The sequence below is a fragment of the Scylla paramamosain genome, chromosome 5 (assembly GCF_035594125.1).
Source record: "Scylla paramamosain isolate STU-SP2022 chromosome 5, ASM3559412v1, whole genome shotgun sequence".
Classification (NCBI taxonomy): domain Eukaryota; kingdom Metazoa; phylum Arthropoda; class Malacostraca; order Decapoda; family Portunidae; genus Scylla; species Scylla paramamosain.
The window spans coordinates 11,358,500-11,378,366 of record NC_087155.1 but is presented as its reverse complement, the minus strand read 5'-3'; the positions used below and the strand labels follow the sequence as shown (position 1 = coordinate 11,378,366).

The window sequence follows — 19,867 nt, the reverse complement described above, 5'->3', positions numbered from 1 at the left end:
GACTGGCGGCGGGTTTATGCCCCTGGGAATTTCAAGAACACCTGAGCAACTTCAACTTATCTGGCAGGACCTTCAGTGGCGGTCTGGTAGGGCTGATGGAGGCGAGGTGCGGGCGTGTGTATGTGTGTGTGTTGGTTGCCTTGGGGTGCTCCCGCCCAGCACTGTGTCGCAAGTTAGTGTTAGCGGCGGCAGTCATGTCTGTGTCGTTGATGTCACTCCTGGCGGCAGGCAGGTGGGCGTGGGAGTGGTTCTTGAGAATTAACGAGACTTGTCACTTCGTCAGGTAATGCAATTAGTCGCCTCGAGTGCTGTCTGGTGTTTTATTTTATCTTGTGAGTCTGATTCAGATTTTTATGCACATGTATGAAATGTATGTACGTACGTATGTATGAGCTTTACTGGCTTTCATTATCTCACCGTTAGCCATCTGTAGAGAGAGAGAGAGAGAGAGAGAGAGAGAGAGAGAGAGAGAGAGGGGGGGGGGTGTGTGTGTGTGTGTGTGGCCGTGTCCCCGCGAGTCAGCACGTATCTCTAGTGGAGGTCGTGAACTAGCGTGGCTTGGCGGCGAGCGAGTTCTTGTCCCTCTCAAAACAGCATAGATGTTTCCGGGGGGCAGCGAACCGCGTGTCGCCTCGCTTACCTGCTGAAAGGCCGCCCAGCCAGCACCCGGGCCGCGCTGTATGGACCCGGGCGTGGCGGCGAGTACCGGTGCAGACTTGGCCCCCCGCCCCGCTCACACGCGTATGTAAGAAGTTGAGAACATGAGCAAATAATGGAACCTGCAGTAAACCATCAGGCAGTTTCTGTACACACACACACACACACACACACACACACACACACACACACACACACACACACACATTTTTCTTTGGTGTCTGTTTATCTTTGAAAGAGAAAGTGGTGTGGAAACTGAAGTACGGTCTTTGATAACATCTCTTTATAATACGGTATTTTATCTTTTATTATCTGTTCGTTGTGTGTATTATTGTAGTTAACGTAATATATATATATATATATATATATATAATATATATATATATATATATATATATATATATATATATATATATATATATATATATATATATATATATATATATATAATTTTTTTTTTTCGTCAGCTGTTTAATGTCATAAGAAAATTACGATATAATTTTCTGATAACGATGACTTGTTTTCCATTGTTTGTTTCCTCCTAATTTTGTTATTTCCGTGTCTAGTTCAAGTCGAATTGCATTAAGTTGTATTTCCAGTAGCACCTCTACATGAAGGAAATAACAGAATGCGTAGAAGATTCTTATATCGCATCAAGTTTCATATTCCACACTGACGAGGCGAATTGGGAATCTTGACATTTGATCGTTTTTTCCATTTGGTCGTCGATACACTAATGAAACTTGCGCTGCTTTCTGGTATTCTATTACATCCAGCAGCGTTTTGCTACTTACCTGAAGCTGTCACTGCGTTTTTTGCGGCGTGAGCTATTTTGAGCGTGAAAGCATAAATAACAGATCCGTGACGAGGACTTAGGGGTGTGGTGAGGCTGGCCGAAGCGAAACTGACCTAAGACAAAGGAGAGAGAGAGAGAGAGAGAGAGAGAGAGAGAGAGAGAGAGAGAGAGAGAGAGGAAGAGAGAGAGAGAGGAGAGGAGAGGAGAGAGAGAGAGAGAGAGAGAGAGTATGTGACGGTGCAAGTATGAGGAGAAAGTCATGTTCTAGCGTCTTTACCTCACGTACTCTCCTGCGCGCGCTCACATGCCCCTTACAAATACCCTATCATTATTTCTTGCCTCGCACAGACCTAGGCATTGTTTTCGCCCAGTCCGTAGCTTGGTGTCCGCTGAAGGAGGCTGATGGGGACCAGACCAGACCGACCCCACGCCGCCTGACCTCAGCGGCTAGCCTGACATTTATCAGTTGAAGGAAAAAAGTTTAAGATCACTGGCTCAGTAGTAAAGGTGACGACTCCCTTTGATATTTTTGGGCGGTCCTGCTTCCTCCTCCTTCTCCTTCTTCTCTTCCTCCTCTTCCTCCTCCTCCTCGTTCGCTAAGATGGTGAAGCAGAAGGCAGGGAACAGGAACTCCGGGGAGAGGAAGAGGAAGGCGGAAGGAAGTAGTAAAATGATGCGAGACTAAGAGGTAGGCTTATTTAGTAATCTTTCTTCTTCTTCTTCTTCTTCTTCTTCTTCTTCTTCTTCTTCTTCTTCTTCTTCTTCTTCTTCTTTCTTCTTTCTTCTTTCTTCTTCTTCTTCTTCTTCTTCTTCTTCTTCTTCTTCTTCTTCTTCTTCTTCTTCTTCTTCTTCTTTTCTTTCCTTTCCCTTTTTCTTCTCGTGTTCTTATCGTCAAGATTTCTAGCAATTCTCACGAGGAGCGTATATCGAAATAATAACCAAAGACATATAAAAGGAGGAAGAGGAGAAATAGGAAGAGGAAGAAGAGGAGGAAGAGGAGGATATAGAGCTGTATACGAAAGCTGTAAAGGGATTGAATGGAGGGTGGAACGAGGAAAGTGGTGATACACGTAATATTGGTGATCATTGTGGTGGTGGTGGTGGTGGTGTGGTGAGGAGGGGTTAGCGTTGCCGGTTAGTGGTGACGGGCATCGTGGTGGCCGTGACGATGGTGGTGAACAACCTCCTTTGTCATTCCTGGACGTCCTTCGCCACCCTCTCTCCTCGTCCCACTCGACCCACATGTCCTCCCAACCGTCCGTCCTTCGCTCTCTGCCTTTGCTCTGTTTTTACACCCAAAATTGTCCACAATCTCGTCCTTCTATACTTCTTTCATCTTCGTCCTGCTCCTGCCCTTTTACTTCACCATCCTCCTTCCTCGCTCCCTACTCACTCGTTCGCACTCGCTGTTCTCCTCGTGAGAAGTATGACCAGTCAGCATCTTCGACTAACCGATAAATGTTTACATGAAGGAACGGAGGGCCTGTATAACTGAGAGGCTCGAGAGGGAGGCATCAGGTGGCCAAGGGCTAATAATTCCTTTGTGTCTGATCGCTGTTGAAAAGTAATAACGGGGGGAAAGTGTATAGTGCTTAGGTTAGCTTGTATAACCGAGAGGCTCGAGAGGGAGGCGTGAGGAGGGTAAGGGCTAATAATTTCTTTGTTGGCTGATAGCCGTTGTCATCGGGGTGAGTCTGTTTAGTGCTTGTTATCTCTCAGCTCGCGAGTATCCTAAGGAGGGAGGGCACTTGTTGAAGATCGTCTGGAAAGAGGGAGAAGTTAGGGAAGTGGCGGGATCAAGAGGCTTGGAGTAGCAGGAGGCGTGAGAGAGGCGCTACACATAGCGGTGGATGGTTAAGAGGAATTAAAATGAAATTAATGAGGCACGGGCGTGTTTGTGCAAATAGAGTGATGATTGGGGATTACTTAGGAGCTGGTGAGGTGACACTCGGGGATTCATATCGGTAAGTGAGGCAAACACGTCGTTAACGCGGTTCAGCGGTAGGTGTCCTTGTGTGTGTGTGTGTGTGTGTGTGTGTGTGTGTGTGTGTGTGTGTGTGGATGTATCCCGCCGTGAGAGGTTATATGTACGCGATTGGGTGCTGAGAGAGAGAGAGAGAGAGAGAGAGAGAGAGAGAGAGAGAGAGAGAGAGAGAGAGAGAGAGAGAGAGAGAGAGAGAGAGAGAGAGAGAATGTAACAGTTTTGGTCCAGTCATCAGTAACCAGGTCCTTAATTTGCATAAACACTAAGTCATCCTTTTCCTTTGATCTTTTGAGCCTCGGAGCAGAGTATGGTGAATGTTAAGGAGAGGCCAGTAATGACACCGAAGTTATTAATCTCAGTGGGAAGTACTCCATCGGAAGAGGAGACAAGTATGTTGAGAGTGGAGTGAATTTTATAATCAACAACTCTATATCAAATGTCACTCGTGTCGCCCGTGGACGCCCTATAGGAAGAGGAAGTAAGTAGGCGTCCAGGGTGGCTGTCAGAGCCTATCTCACCTACTTCGGTAACCGTGCTAGTCTCTTTTTGTTATTATTTATGCTGCCTGTTTTTACCCCCATAAGACAACGAATGGTGGGTTTAATACCTTAATACCTTTACCTGGCCGCACCGTTAGCACCCTGCTGTGTAAGGGAGGCAGTTTTTGTGTGCGTTTCCCGGCAGGGACAGCGACCTTCAGCGGGACCAACCCGACAGTTAATTTTGCTGGCGCCAGGACTAGTTTTCTTTTTGAGACGACTCATTGGGTAAAGAAATGCATTTCACTATTGAACTATTGTAATAACTATTTTTGGAGTACCAGCGCGCTGTTTAGATGGGATTAGATTACCGAAGACCTTGTACAAATATCTTACTTGCTTGACTAAGTAAGTTGTGCGTCATAGGCTGATGCGCAACGAAGCTAACTTGCGCCAGACGCTTTGACTTGGCAAGCTACTTCACTTTGCTCTTAGAAAGAAGAGAGAAAAAAGTAAAAAAAAAAATAATAATAATAATAAATAAAATAAAAAATAAACACATGACTGACAGGTGGCGCCTTGCCTTACCTGCCACCGCTCATGGCTCTTGATCACTGTCTGCAGTGAGATGTCCAGCTCACTTTATTCATGACCTTTCAACACACAACGGAATCTGAAGGCAAACTTCATTATAATAGCCACACGTCTGCCCTGTGGTCCTGAGGGCGCTCAGTGACAGGCTGCCCGGGAAAACAAAATTGCTCCCTCAAGTGTGTGGGAGGAACTCGGTACAGGATCAACCGGCAGGTGCTCGGGGCGCGCCTTGGGGTACAAAACACATGGAAGAGGCGGGCGGGAAGTGACCGCGCGGCGAGTGAAGGCTGTATTGCGTCACACACCTAAGACCAGACCTGGACCAGACAGTCACGAGGTGGCCGCGTGGGGCCCGGTGCGTGGTGACTCGGCGCGGTGAGGGTCGAGGGAGTGTGCAGTGTCTTGAGGGCTCTGAAGGGCGTGGCGAGGGGCATTGACAGGAGTATTTTGAGGAGTTTGGATGAGGTCTGAGGGGGGTGTAAGGAAGCGGGGTGTTGTGATGAGAGGCAGCACTGATGACACCTGAGGAGCTGTGCACCACGAGAGGGGAATAGCGCGTGTTATTGTTTCTGGTAATGTTTGATGTTTCACTTTTTAACATGACATATTTAGTAATGCAGTTCCCCTTCCACCGTTGATTGCAATGTGGCAAGATGTATCAACACACCCTTCTCACCGCTGTCTTCTTGATAACCTATGCTTATTCCAAGAGTTTGTGCATTATCGTTTCTTCTCTCAATACTTTAATGTTCGCCAAGCTTCGCTCTTATGAACATTATTCTTCGTTCAACAAGTAAGACTCTTTCCTTGAAACGCACTGCCCTTCTTCTTTCATAAACGTTTAGTTAATTGGCATTGCTCAAGCGTATAGTAATTTCCTTTCCTATTAAACATGCATTCCATCCCTCCGAATATAAACATATTCTTCTTCCTCTCAGTTTCCCCGAACGCACCTTCGTTTCGTGTGTCATATACGAGTGTAGTCTTACTACATTTTATATCAAGTTGTCTGCTGCATTCAGAGTCTCCTTGCGGAGAGAGAGAGAGAGAGAGAGAGAGAGAGAGAGAGAGAGAGAGAGAGAGAGAGAGAGAGAGAGAGAGAGAGAGAGAGAGAGAGAGATTTAACAGTATCCCCAATAACTTGGATTGTGTGAAGTTTGCTTTTCGAGTGAATACACACTTTACTAAACTTCTAATCCACAATTTTAATCTTCCCCTCAATTAGGTAATGAGGGTAAAAAGAGCGACGCCCTTATCACGTTTTTTCTTCCTCTTTACCATCTTTTAATTTTGTTCATCTCCTCCCTTGCCTTCTTTCCATCTATCTATATATATCTATATCTATATCTATATCTATATCTATATCTATATCTATATATATCTATATATATCTATATATATCTATATATATATATATATATATATATATATATATATATATATATATATATATATATATATATATATATATATATATATATATATATATATCTATCTATCTATCTATCTATCTATCTATCTATCTATCTATCTATCTATCTATCTATCTATCTATCTATCTATCGATCGATCGATCGATCGATCGATCGATCGATCGATCTATCTATCTATCTATCTATCTATCTATCTATCTATCTATCTATCTATCTATCTATCTATCTATCTATCTATCTATCTATCTATCTATCTATCTATCTATCTATCTATCTATCTATCTATCTATCTATCTATCTATCTATCTATCTATATATTTTTTTTTTTTTTTTCTATTTTCCTTCTTTTCTGCTCACCTTTCTCTTCTTTTCATCTTTTTCCTCCTTTCACTTCCTTTTCATCACCCTCTTCAATCCCTATTCCTCACTATTGCGGCGTTAGGCAATAGACTGATCAGTAAATCAGTCGTCGTCATCGTCGTTGTCGTTGTCATTCTCTTCCTCCTCCTCCTCCTCCTCCTCCTCCTCCTCCTCCTCTTCGTGCAAGTCATCACATCACACTGCGCCTCACAACCAATGTCTGGCACCACCCCCACACTCGCTGCTCGTACAGCCGTCGTGTCCCCGTGGCTGCCTGTCCTCGTATCCCTGGCCAGGACATCATCGTCGCGCCAAACTCGGGTCGTGACGGGCGGCCCTCCCCATCAGCGTCGCGGGAGTTAGTTCTTCCCTTAATTGGTCGTCGGCTAGAGAGGCGTTTTAGAAGTAATCTCTTGATCACTGGAGACTGTCAGTGACTGTGGGTCAGAAAGGCTCAGTGTGCTGGTGTGGTGGTGGTGGTATGGAGGTGGTGTGGTGGTATGATGATGGTGGTGGTGATGGTGAAGTGGTGATGGTGGTGGTGTTCCTCAGCATTGCGCTACACTGTTTGTTGACGAGGTAAAGGGACAGGTCACAGGCTACGATGCGGAAACACAGAGAGGATACGTAAAGAAAATACAATTTGTAGACGTTATGGGTTCTGCAAGACTGATTTTATAACCTACTCTATCTAATCTAAAGTAAAAGGTGTAGGATGTTAAAGGCGAAGGTTTTCACCATTTCTCTTGAGATGATTAAGGGCGACGAGTGTAGAGGGTTGTTACTTTACTTGTTAATTTAGATCGTGGGGTGTAAGTGTGTAGGACCGTGGAGTGTAGAAGTGTAGGATCGTGCGGTGTAGGAGGTGTAGTTACTTTGCCCAGGTAATTAGGGTTAAGGGGTGTTGTGTGTAGTCACTTTCCCAGGTTAATTAGCATCTTGGGGTGTTGCGGTGTAGTCACTTTTCCTTTCTCATCTACGCACGGAGTAACTTACGTATTATTTTCTATTTTTTAATCTTTGTATTTTTCCTAGTAGCTGATGAGTTCAAAAATAAGAACGCAATGAAAAAAAAAAAAAAAAAACAGCATGAGGTAAGCCGCAAGAAGCCATCCGGCCTACACGTGGCAGACCCTGAACTACTTACTAATCATGGCTGTCCCCTCTACGTACGCCCATCTGTGTACAAACGCCCATGTTCTTGCCCAGGAAACGAAAGCACTTGTGTTATTTATACTTCGTCATGACATGCTAAACGTGTTTGTTCTTGAAGGTTGTGCGAATGTTCCAATGTTTGTGCGTAGTTTTATTTTTTTGTCGAGTATCTTAATGTTTTTTTTCTTTGCAAAATTCAGGAAGTTAGTGACACTCCGAAGGTGATGTTATACAGATAGGTTTTTTTCTTAGTATCTCCTGGGTATCTCCTGACCTTTCGCATGGCTAAATGTGAAAAGAACACGGGGCAGACCTGGAGGAACCTTACCTGTTCGTGTGATACGTCTCTCTCTCTCTCTCTCTCTCTCTCTCTCTCTCTCTCTCTCTCTCTCTCTCTCTCTCTCTCTCTCTCTCTCTCTCTCTCTCTCTCTCTCTCTCTCTCTCTCTCTCTCTCTCTCGTGTACCAAAAACATTTCAGGCTAAGCGGGAGTCACGTGTGCAGTAATAGGATACAATGTAAAGTATCTTGCTCGTGGATGCTCTTAAGTTACTGGCGGGGCAATGACCTCAGTGTCACGCCAGTGTGAGTGAGAAAGTGAAGTGCATGCAGGACGGAGATGGAGGGGCATGTAAGGCTGCAGCTTCCATTTAGTATTTTCTTATGCCCGTATGTTGAAATGCATTGCTCTTTCATAAGGACTAGTTTCAAAGGCCATCAAGTTGGATTAGTGGGGTTCCCAAGTTTGTTTTTGTCCTTGCTGAGTCCTTGTTAATGTATCACGAGAATTACTGAGAAAAAAAAAAAAACACTGGAAACGCAAGTAATTGAGATGAAGTGTCGATGCGTTTAATAGTACATGAATCTGGAAGTAAACGTGTAGGTGATCCAAGCAGTAGTTTTAACACACACACACACACACACACAAAAAAAAAAAAAAGTCATAATACCACCATCATTATATTATTCTGTTCTTTTCTTTCTGATTATTCTTTTCTATTTTTTCAATTTTTCCTTCACAATAAAGCCAACTTTTTTTTTTCTTAAATTTTCTTTATTTATTATAATTTCTTGTTATTTATTTCAAGACGTCATGGCGGACTGCCTGGCATTTCCTTTGTGCTGAAGAAAAACTGTGGTGCCTTCAGGCAGAAACCTCGAGTAAAAAAAAGTCTGTGTCATGAGGTGGTGGTCGTGAGACACACCGCGGCCTATTGTTTCCGTCAGATCACCACTTCGTCCTCAGGGGTTCGGCTCACGTTTTCCCGCGTGGACACACTTGAAGGACTCGCCCACGGTAGTCTGGAGAGAGAGAGAGAGAGAGAGAGAGAGAGAGAGAGAGAGAGAGAGAGGAGAGAGAGAGAGAGAGAGAGAGAGAGAGAGAGAGAGAGAGAGATATTCTGAAACATTTTGCACCTCCACTATATCCAAAGGGCTCTAGTTGAAGTTACACGGATTTTGAAGGGCATTTTTACGGTTCTAGTGACAGATTAACAAGATTTCTACATTATTATCAGGAGAAAACACTCGAGAACCTGGCCAATCATCTCTATGGCCTCTGAAATAGTAGTGGTCGTGGTTACAGAGCTAAGCGTTTCAGAATACAGGCTAGAGTGAGAGAGATGGAAGTGAATGGCATTGTTTGTCGATTGGACAGTAATCATTACCTACAAAATACGCTTGAAAATGCTCATTAATAAAGGTAATTATCATATGCAGTTTAATAGAAATACGGACTTGACATGACATCCAGGGTTTATTATTGCAGCCCATAACACTCTGCACACTGGTGGGTGGTGACGATAATAGTAAATACTTCTCTTGTTACAGTGTGTATTGCTCGTGATGGACAGTGACACCGGCCTTGTGTTAATTGTATGTGATATTTATGGGGTCTGATTACTGTCCAGCTTGAATATTACCAGAGGGGACGTTCGTGTATCTTAATTAAAAGGCGGTAAAAAACTTGACTTGATTAAAAAGGAAAGGAAAAAAAAAAAAAAACTTAAAACTGGTTAATGGTTTTGAAGTTGCTGAAGAAATCAACATGGATTTTGACTTTTTGTTTGTTAGTCATGCTTGAAGTTACGAGGCACACATTTGAATTGATTTGAATGAATTTGCTTTTATAGATATTTTTGCTGATTTTTTATATTTATTTATTTATTTATTTTTTGAAGGGGAGAAGTGTATTTATGTAGCTTATCATGTAAATATATGTACCCATGACTATTTACTATTGACTCTGTGAAAAAAAAATCATCTCTTCGTCCATAAAAAAAAGTAATGTCATTGAACCAATCACTGAAAAGAAAACTGATAAACTGATGGAAAAATAAACATTTGTTATTGGATAGCTATCGAAAGAAACTGACGTAAATCAGTACGTAAAATTTGCACTGTGTAATCCGTGAGGTGATCATAAAATAACCTCCAAGGACGGTGAGTCTTCAGGAGCTGCCTCACATCTTACAGTATACGTAGAAGTGTCTTGGATTGGCAAGAAGGATCCTGCTGCGTCAGAGAATAAGGCGCACTTCTTCTTCATTGCTTGCCTTGACCTGTTTCCAGACTTGAAAGAATAGTCTGGGGTATAGTGTATAATTTTGCGAACAGATGGTAACAAATGACTGATAGAGTAAATCAAGCCAGTACTTATATTTTCAGTCTGTAAAATTCTATCGGACTACTCATATGTAACAGTTGTCATATTCTCTATTCTGAAACGCTTTTTTCCCTCTCATCACGACAACTTCCAAAGGCCACAGAGATGATCAGTCGTTCAGGAGTGTTCTCCAATTGATAATGTAGAATCCTTGTTACTATATCATTAGAGTGATAAGAACACGTTTGAAAACCCTAATAGCTTCCACTAGAGAGATAAGGCGCCAGAGTGTTATTTGATCGAAAGTGTCAAAGAGTCGTAGTGTCATTTGCAATCATAGCTTTTAGTTCTTAGCGTGTAGATGGCGGCCAAGTGGTGAAGTGAGGAGGATCGGAATGATTGCATCAGTAATGACCTTCTCTCCTTAGGCAGCTCCCACAAAGACTGAAGGGTCAGGGCAACAGTTTATGAGGCTGGCTGACCTTCGTGCCTTCGCACCATCACCTGGCTTTGACCTATTTCACATGCAGTGGCGACACGGCAGCATCTCCTTATCCAGCAGCGGGTGGTGATGGGAGTGCCTTGAGCTGTGTTTATTTTGAAGTGTCTCATCACTGCCCGTCTGCTGGCCGCCTCTCCCTCGTATGCCTTTTAGTAACAATACACGCCTTTATTTCTTACACCTTTAGTGAGCTCTGTCAGTCCGTCTCTCAGTCCGCAAGTCATTTATTCATGTCTTCCGCTGTTTCTCCTTCCCTTTACTCTCTCTCACATCCGCGTGTGCTGCTTTGTTGACAAGGCTTAGGGCATTGTTCCTACTGCCCTACAGTCCATTGCCAACCATTGCCCTTGTAACTATATATGTGCAGGAAAAAAAAAGAAAAGGTCTGGAATGCTGCCAAATGCGAGGCTGGAAAGATTGCATCAAGCTCGGCCTTTCACCCCCACACTCCCACACTCCCAGCTTCCAGTGAGTTGTTGCACCACGCCAGCCTTCCAAGGTCGTTGGATGTGGTTGTGCTTGTGGTGGGGCATGTTCTGGTGGCTGTGGCGTGTGGCAGGCGTGGGTGTGGTGTGGTGGTGGTGTGGCGGTGTGGTGGTCTCATTATTTGTACTCTGTCATTATTTGCTGTTTATAGTCAAGGATGATGGGGACATAATTCTTCTCCTCCTCCTCCTCCTTCTCTTTTTACTATCCATCTTCCTTCTCTCTCTTTTTACTTCTCTTTCTCTTCCTCCTCCTCCTCATCCTCATCCTCATTCTTCTCTTACTCTTCCTCTTGCTCCGCTTTTTTTTTTTTCCTTCTTCTATTTCCTCCTCCTCCTCTTCCTGCTTCTCCTCGTGTGCAAGTAATTTCACTTTTCATTCAGGCGAGAAAAAAAAAGTAAAAATAAAAAGCGAGGAACAGAACCTAACGCGGCTAATCTTGCTTATCATAATTTTGTTTCCCACTCGAGGTTGTCCTTGGGAGTGAGGCAGCGTGCTCACTCACTCACTTTTCACGAGAATTTGCAAGGAAAGAAAAGCAGACAGCACACACACACACACACACACACACACACACACACACACACACACACACACACACACACACACACACACACACACACACACACACACACACACACACACACACACACACACACACACACACACACACACACACACACACACACACAGAGTTTGATGTGAAGCACGCTCAGTGGAAGCTCTGTGGGGTATGTGCGATGACGAGAGAGAGAGAGAGAGAGAGAGAGAGAGAGAGAGAGAGAGAGAGAGAGAGAGAGAGAGAGAGAGAGAGAGAGAGAGAGAGAGAATAGCCTCTGATAACTGTGTAACCTTGTCCGACCTATGCAGAGTTACTTTTTGTTTCTTCAATTTTTTTTTTGTTTCTCCGCAAATGGGCTTGGACACACACACACACACACACACACACACACACACACACACACACACACACACACACACACACACACACACACACACTACTGCTGGTATTATTTGATTTTTGGTTATGCTACTTTGTTGTCGTCGTTGTTGTTGTCCTCTTCCCTGCCGTTGTCTTCTTTGTCGTCATCACTACTGGTGTTGCTGCTTTCATATATCTTCACTTTTTCTTTTCATTTTTTCTTCCTCCTCCTCCTCCTCCTCCTCCTCATACTGCCTAAATTTACTTCCACTCTGGGTGAGCGTGTAAGCGTGATGGAAAGTAATGGCAGAATGACCTTTAAAACATGACCTGCCTTACTGTGTCATTGCTTCACTCGAGCTGCCACAAACCTTCGAATATTACATTCTTGTTGCGGAAAAAAGCTACTTCAACCAGTACGTGAATGTGTGCTGATATTTATACATTTATACCTCACAATTTTACCGTAATCTTGTAATCCAAACCCTGATCTATATTCTGAAACACTTGTGCGCCGCATCTCCACTACATTCAAAGCCCCTGGTTGAAGTTACTCGGGGTTTTGAAGGTGTTTTTATAATCCTAGTGACGCAAGATTTCCACATTATTAACAGGAAAAGCACTCGTAAGAACCCGGCTAATCATCTTTGTGGCCTTTAAAAATAGTCGTGGTAGGAGAGCAAGGTGTTTCTGAATACGAGCCCTGGTGTTGTGAGTGCTAGATGGATGCCTCGCCTCACCACGCTGCCGGGGCTGCCACGTGGGACCGGCTGAAGATCGCGCTGTGGGACCAAGAGAGCTTATCATTGCCAGTGGTTAACATTATAGCCTTCTGTCTAAAGTAATGGTGACATACAAGGCTGCGGAACGCGTGTGATTCTCAGTGCATGCAAATATTTACAGACGAAGCTTTCATGCCCTTGGTCATCATGACATCGTACTGAAGCTGCTTAATCCTGCCATGTAAATTATTGTACAGAGGACAGTTTGGCGGTAATGATAATGACGAAAGATTTATCTTCTGAGGTTTAGAAATTAATAAAGGTTGAAAAGATAAGAAAAGTGAAATTCTTGTTTCCTGCATCAGGGGGAAAGTGGGCAGCGTCATGGCCACGACCGAGGGAGCCTTGCGTGTGTGGGATGGTGTTCCTGTCAGGAGCACATCCAGTCACAGGACGCCTTCTACGGCCAGACGTATTGAAGAGGAACACGCATACTTATGACAAAAATATTGCTTGCGCTGGTATCTAATCTGAAATGGAAACGTCTTTCTATGACAGGTAAAAGAAGAAGAAAAAAAAAATCAGTTATTTTTTTATACACACACACACTCTCTTCGAGCATATCCAGAACAAACCGGACTGGGTCAAGTTGAACCAGGTGAGAACCGGTTTGGCAGTGTGGAAATTTTACGTACTGTAAATAAAGTCTCGGGACATTTCTTGGATGGATAATATGCTACACGTGTGTATGTATGTATGTATGTATGTATGTATGTATGTATGTATGTGTGTGTGTGTGTAGGTTTTTCAATGAGGATATGTTTAAGACGGTGCGTTCGCCTACACACACACACACACACACACACACACACACACACACACACACACACACACACACACACACACACACACACACACACACAATGGTAGGCACTTCTTTCAGGATGATCACTCATGTGTTAAGCTTCATTCAGTATTTTATTTATTTATTTTTTTCCACGTTTTTCCAGTTAATACTTACGTGGAGACTGCTTCTGTGTCTGGCTCCCGTCCTGCGCTGACGTGTGTGGTGGCGGAGTGTGGGATTCCTGAGTGTTAGAATCTGAGTATAAGATCCGTGAATGTGCTGTTGTTGTGGTTGAAAAAGACCGTATCGTGCAAATCGTACTGGGAAAAATCTGCATTATTTTTGTTTTTCTTTTTGTAATCTCTTTAAATCACTATCACTGATGATGATGATAGAGATGGTGTGTGTTTTCATTGAATGCTGTGAACAACGAGCAATATACGATATATACTTATGTGGAAGGATGTTTGATGCCGCTGAAGTGAAAGTATAGGTCTGAAATATGGCAAAGTGATTGGAGTGACAAGCAGAAGAATATTCTCTCAGTGGAAAGTTTGAAGGTTGAACAGGTCACGCTGCCAATTAGAGGAATGGTGTTGGGAAACTTTTGTGCCCGAGGCGAGACTTGGGCAGGTATTACTGAATGCTTTATTCTTTTATTCACAAGGGCTATTTTCAAAGCCAGAGATGATGCGCTTGGTTCATGAGGGTGTATTTCCTGTGAATGGTGCATATTATATGTTGAAATTATCTGTAGAACCTTACAAACACCATTATTATGTAAGAAGAGCTCTGGCCAAGGGCAACAACAACAACAACAAAAAAATAGATAAATAAAAAATAGATAAAAATAATAATAAAAAAAGATCCACTTAAAGGTACTCCCTTAAGAAAACTAGCAAAAAGTAATTCTTGGAGCACTGACACATTCACTGGGACTTTTTTTGTAGCCTTTTCGTTCCCCTAAGCCAGAGTCTCCTCTTACATAAAAACCTAAGATTACATAATGAAGTGTCTTGAAAATCCCAGTAACGTAAACTACAACCGCTTGAAAGTTATGCAGACCGCTGGAACGTGAAAGAATACGTGCCGTGGAGTGGATGTAGGCGTGCTTGCATGGACGACCAGGTGATGAAGTGGCCGTGTGCATGGCTGTGTTGGCAGTATTGTCATGTGTGGGTGGCTGTGGCTGCGGGCTGGGGTGGGCGGAGGCTGGCATGGTGTGGGCGGGGTTGTATGGGATGTAATAATGATTAGTGTTATTGATACGGGCGGAAGTGTTTGGGAAGGCCATTACAACCCTCCCATCCCAGAGAGAGAGAGAGAGAGAGAGAGAGAGAGAGAGAGAGAGAGAGAGAGAGAGAGAGAGAGAGAGAGAGAGAGAGAGAATATATATATGGTGCTGCATTTTCATTTATATCTATAATAATAACACATTATTTAAATTTATCTGTTTATAAATTTTCTGTAATGGAGCTTCTTTTTGCACACTCCCCATTCTCTCTCTCTCTCTCTCTCTCTCTCTCTCTCTCTCTCTCTCTCTCTCTCTCTCTCTCTCTCTCTCTCTCTCTCTCTCTCTCTCTCTCTCTATGGTAACAAAATCCAACACACATTAACCAAAACAACAAAGAAAAGGACTAATGATCAGGGTGAAAGAGAGGAAAGAAGCAATAAACGAAGTAATAAACAAATAAAGGAAAGAAATAAACACTGATGCGTATTATTATTAAAGCGCATTTTCCTGAGGCAATCTGACCCGTCACGACCTTTGCTGCCTTTGACTGGTCACGCCTTCCCCCGCAGATGCATTTTGTCTGAGCTGCGCGGTACACTATGCTCTCTCGTCTTGCCCAAGCACAGAGCCAGCAGTCAGGAAATGTGAGAGAGAATTTCCTGTTTGATTTGACCAGTTGTCCGTGAAAGATCGCTGTGAGTTTGATGATGCGGAAAAAAATAAATATATATAATGATGATAGTAATTGTATGGTTGAGGGTGAAGAATATATGTGTTAGTTAAATAAAGACGTCAGGTTTGTTTTAGAGAATACAAGTAATGTTGACAATAAATGTGTGTGTTGTGTGCATAGAATTAACCGGGATATTTCAGTCACATTAAAATCTATTCATTGTTTACTTGTCATGTGTGTTTTGGATTAGTGTTTATGGTTCGTATATAACGATGAATAGCATGGTTGTAATGTATACGAATTTATAATAATTTGTGTCACTTTATTTGCATCTGATATTCTGTTTTTTCTTTTCATCCTTCGCTCTCTCTCTCTCTCTCTCTCTCTCTCTCTCTCTCTCTCTCTCTCTCTCTCTCTCTCTCTCTCTCTCTCTCTCTCTCTCTCTCTCTCTCTCTCTCTCTCTCTCTCTCTCTCTCTCTCTCTCTCTCTCTCTCTCTCTCTCTCTCTCTCTCTCTCTCTCTCTCTCTCTCTCTCTCTCTCTCTCTCTCTCTCTCTCTCTCTCTCTCTCTCTCTCTCGGTCACTTGTTTCCTTATTTTTTTCCCCTCTTTTCCTCCTTCATTCTCGAACCACTTTTTTCTTTATACCCTACCCTTTTATTGCCATTTTATTTTATTACTATAACAAAAATCTAATTGCCAACCATTCTCTTATTGCAGGTAAGATGGCGGTGCAGCTCCTCCGTGTCAGGCAGGTGTCCAGCACGCCAGGTATAGTACAAGATAGTGATGGGAGGAAGAGGAGGAGGAGGAGGAGGAGGAGGAAGAGGAGGAGGAGAAGTGAGAAAAAGTGTGACTAATCTCGAGTTATGAGAGGACAAGTTAGGAGTGAAAAAAGTTATGGTGCTTATTGGTGTTCTCAAAACACACACACACACACACACACACACACACACACACACACACACACACACACACACACACACACACACACACACACACACACACACACACACACACACACACACACACACACACACACACACACACACACACACACACACACACACACACACACACACACACACACTAAAAGGTTAGCTTGATTGGTCGTCGTTGAGTGAGTGGTCGTCAGACTGTTGCAAGTGCTTGTCGTAACTATGGAGAGTGTGGATGTGGGCGTGGGTGTGGGCGTGGGCGTGGAGAGCGGTGGGAGGTGTATCAGTCCTTGTATTGATCACGTTTCAGCGCACCAAGGATCGCGGGCTGCCTGGTGTGTGTGTGTGTGTGTGTGTGTGTGTGTGTGTGTGTGTGTGTGTGTGTGTGTGTGTGTGTGTTCCTTTCTTCCCACTTCTCCACTCTTCCTTCACCTTGCCTTGTATTATAGCATCGAGGTGCTTCACTCTTAAGTTGCAACGCTTGTCATATTCAACGCACACCTGTTTGGTCGCATCTTCACTCAGTATTTGCGCTGCTTTCGTCTAAATTGTCCGACGTATTTGAGGTTTGCTTGACGGTTCAGTGGTTTGAGTTTGAGTTGGAGGCATCACAAAAAGGGAAAGGAATACGTAGTGTAAGCACCGCAAATTTATCGTTGTCTTGGAGTGTGCAGGGAGGAGTCTGTTCAGTCCTCAGGGAGTCGTCCAAGCAGAGGAGCGGAGTTGTGCGGTTGTTGTAGTAGGTTCTCGAGTTCAGGCTATCACAGGCAATAACGTTTCCGGCAGCGAGGTTTGCAGCTCACGCCACAGCACGGAGAGGACATCAATTCTAAGCCCGAGAACTGTTCCCTAAGATTGTGTTTGGCTCTGAGTAAAAAAATAACTACGCAAAAATAACTGGTTAATAAGCGAAGATAAATATTAATAGAAGTTTGCGCACAATATTTTAGTTTTTCTATTGTAATCTATTAGGCGTTATTCCTCCTATAGCTTGTGCAAAGTTGGTGGAAAACTTGGAAATTTTCATAGCATATACCCATTGCCTTGTATAATTAGCTCGTTATATGTATTTATGCAGTCAGAAACTTTTATGTCGTTTTGACCCTAGGGTTTCTCGCTCTGCCCCTTCTTGTCTGTCTGTCTGTCTGTTTCTCTGTCTTTATCTGTGTGTTTGTTTCTCTCCCTGTGTCTGTCTGTCTGTCTGTCTGTCTGTCTTTGTCTTTCTCTGTCTTTTTTGTCTGTCAGTGTGTTTCTGTCCCCCCATACATTCTCTCTCTCTCTCTCTCTCTCTCTCTCTCTCTCTCTCTCTCTCTCTCTCTCTCTCTCTCTCTCTCTCTCTCTCTCTCTCTCTCTCTCTCTCTCTCTCTCTCTCTCTCTCTCTCTCTCTCTCTCTCTCTCTCTCTCCTAGCGTCGCACATTCCTCGTCTTCACCCTTGGTCCCGGGGGTCTCGCATTGTGTCCCTTGTGGTGGGGGCGAGCTGGTGCCTCTCAAGGTGTCGATGTTTGCACACTGTCACCCTTTCGCTGATGCGGCTCCGTCACCGTAAAACAATGACTTCCCTCGTCTGGGTCGGCGCTGACACTGCCTGCTGACGGCGGGAAGCGACCAAAGCTTTTGTATGGCAAGCGTGTGAGGCAGGAAGGGAATGGTTCTGACACGACTTGACGCAGCTCTATTTACTACTGACGGTGGAGGGAGAGAGAGAGAGAGAGAGAGAGAGAGAGAGAGAGAGAGAGAGAGAGAGAGAGAGAGAGAGAGAGAGAGAGAGAGAGAGAGAGAGAGATAGAGAGAGAGAGAGCAATTCGACGATGACTGTGAGCAGAACTGTCTACGTTATTGGAACCTGAATCTGATTTACATACCTTAAGATTTATTGGACTGAAAGGGTAATACGCAAACGTGCAAGGTGGATCGGGCTTAGTGAGGAGAGGGTCTTAGGCGGCGTGAAGGAGGAAATGGCGGGAGACTGGGAGGGCAGTGAGGCAGGTGATGGCGGAAGTGATGAGAGCAACTAAGGATTCTGGGAGGGCATTGAAGGAGGCGGTGATGGGAGTGATGGGAAGAAGTAAGGATTCTTTACGAAGTTAGAAATTATAGGATTGGACTCGCATCCTCGTCCTCATTGGAAATATACACGTGTCCTTTCTTCTGTAGTTGTCTGGTGTTTAAATTATAGTTGATATAGGGCGCTGCCGTGTATTTTGTGTTGCTTGGGAGGTTAGAAAGGAAAAGGACTTGTGGTTTGTGATCCATTACTGACCGACATTACGTTCCATTTTGGTTTCGTTACCCATCAATGCTCTCTCTCTCTCTCTCTCTCTCTCTCTCTCTCTCTCTCTCTCTCTCTCTCTCTCTCTCTCTCTCTCTCTCTCTCTCTCTCTCTCTCTCTCTCTCTCTCCCACACTCTTAGAAACTTGTACCAGTCTTCTTCGTGGCGTCGCAGAAAACTTGTTGGGATCATTGTTGTACGTTTGTGGGGTCTCTCTCTCTCTCTCTCTCTCTCTCTCTCTCTCTCTCTCTCTCTCTCTCTCTCTCTCTCTCTCTCTCTCTCTCTCTCTCTCTCTCTCTCTCTCTCTCTCTCTCTCTCTCCTATCGCAAGCTCCTCGACCTACACTTTACTTCTTATCTTCTGGCAAACGAACCACTTGTCCACTTCAGTCTTCCTGTCAGTTTATATAGCACTTCTTCTCCCACTTTTCCGCCACGAGGCAACGGCGGGTAGTTATTTAGTTTGTGTGCGTGAGTGATGGAGTGGAGTTTCAAAAGGAGTGATGGATGGATGGATGCAGTGAGGGAACAAATGATAGTAGGGACGCTATTGAAAGTAAGGGAAGAAATAGGAAGGAGAGAAAGGGAGAGAGTGAGGAAGGGATGGTGAGAGAAATGGGTTTTATAGATGGATTGGGGGCGCACACACACTCACACACACACACACACACACACACACACACACACACACACACACACACACACACACACACACACACACACACACACACACACACACACACACACACACACACACATGGGTTTTGGAGGAAATTACAAGAGGAATGGAAGCTGTGATTTATGGAGGGAATAATGGACGAGGCTTACCGTTGCTTCCCTCCTCCCTTCCTGCTCTATCTTCCCTCTCCTTGTCCTACATTCTGGTCATATCCATTCCCGCGTTTGCTTCGTGTCTTCTTTCGTCATTTCTTCCTCCCCACGCCCTGCTTCCATGGTCGGGTTGCTTTCGTCTGCCTGTCTTCCATTGTAAGGCTTCCTTTTTTTCCCTCGTCCCTCTTTATATAAATTTTCATCCATATTCCTGTTCTGTTATTTTAATGTCTTATGTTTTGCGGTTTCGATGAAAAAGGAAAAATACGGCCTTGCTATTTTAAATTTTCGCATATTCTTCCTGTTACGTAAAGCAGTTCATTATTATTTTCTTTCTTAAGCATCTTACGTACATTGCATGAATTTCAGTCTTAGATTACGCATT

The 19,867-nt window shown here is 43.9% G+C and overlaps 1 long non-coding RNA gene across 4 annotated transcripts in view; it reads left to right on the top strand.

The window, feature by feature from the left end:
* LOC135100523 (uncharacterized) overlaps positions 1 to 19,867 on the top strand; it is a 101,319-nt gene that overhangs the window by 37,814 nt on the left and 43,638 nt on the right. Inside the window, exon 3 of one of the 4 annotated variants that reach the window (XR_010268767.1) lies at positions 16,165 to 16,501. The exons of the other annotated variants lie outside the window; for them this stretch is intronic. This is a non-coding gene — a long non-coding RNA (uncharacterized LOC135100523). Of the gene's footprint in view, positions 1 to 16,164; positions 16,502 to 19,867 lie in introns of those variants that run through there. 4 annotated transcript variants of the gene reach the window in all.